This window comes from Solanum verrucosum, unplaced genomic scaffold (assembly GCF_900185275.1).
Source record: "Solanum verrucosum unplaced genomic scaffold, falcon-dt-bn FXZP01000108.1, whole genome shotgun sequence".
Lineage (NCBI taxonomy): Eukaryota > Viridiplantae > Streptophyta > Magnoliopsida > Solanales > Solanaceae > Solanum > Solanum verrucosum.
In genome coordinates this window covers 5349154-5350238 of record NW_026020274.1, presented here as the reverse complement: position 1 = coordinate 5350238, position 1085 = coordinate 5349154, and the positions used below count along the sequence as shown (strand labels likewise).

Here is a 1085-nt window from a genome sequence, read left to right as displayed (position 1 = left end):
TTTATTGCTCTCACTCTCCTTTTAAAGCATTGATACCACGCTCTATAATGAGTCAGCAAAAAAATGTCACATAAGTTCGGTCAATGCTCAGAGAATTTTAAAAGTTTCATTTTAATTAAGTTTAAGGGTTCGGTTGACAAAAGATTAAGTATAAGGATTTAGAATACAAATGCATACAAGTATAAGAGTTCATCAGACCATTTCGTCTTTTTTATTGCCAGAAGTTTCTTTGGTTCAAAAAGTTCCTCAAGGCACTTCTCCATCCAAAGAAATTTTTAATCAATCAACTATACTTCAAGCTTAATCTTCTTCGCTATAAGGAAATCTTGTATTTTAGTTACTCCTTTTGTTTGTAATTACTTGTCCACTTTTTAATTGACACACGTATTAAAAGAACAATAATTGATATAGTGAGTTTACCATTTTATCCTATTAATTATGAAGTGGATGAATTAAAATACTTCAGATTTTCAAGAAGTTCTCTATTTCTCAAAGTAACAAATTGAGGGTATAATAGAGAATTTTTTTTGTTCTTTCTTGATTTGTCAAAATAGACAAGTAATTAGGGATAAAAGGGAATAATTGATTACTTAAAAATAGTCCATTTTAAGGTTTCGGACTCACCCCAAGAAAGCCCATACCTAAAGTGTCCATAGCAATGCTCATTTAACTTATACATAATCCCACATCGGCTACAGGAGTCGAAGCGAGCATGTGCAATCCTTAAAAGCAGCTCCTTCGGGCACACTGAAACTCACGCAGCCACGCAATGAGCACATAGCGAACTATTCTTTCGCCTTTTACTAAAGAATACCGTGTGCGCGTTGCAAATAGTGGCATACGCCAATTTTTGGAGGGGATTTCTTTGCTGAGATTCCCAACAACTCTAGTTGAAACTTGTGTTTGCTATGTTCGGCATTCTGCTCATTGATATGGGTGATAGTGAGATTTGATCTTTAGATTTCTGTCTACTTTGATAGACAACACATTTTTATGAATAAATTTTATTCTCTTCTCAACAACATCTCTACGTAACTCCAACTTATAATGGAACACCGATATTGCTCTAATTTATGTATCAATTA

At 33.6% G+C, this 1085-nt stretch overlaps 1 non-coding gene across 1 annotated transcript; it reads left to right on the top strand.

The window, feature by feature from the left end:
- Positions 1-760: 760 nt before the first annotated feature.
- Positions 761-876, top strand: LOC125834173 (U5 spliceosomal RNA). The gene has a single exon (XR_007443331.1). It is a non-coding gene; the product is annotated as a U5 spliceosomal RNA (small nuclear RNA).
- The last annotated feature ends 209 nt before the right edge of the window (positions 877-1085 follow it).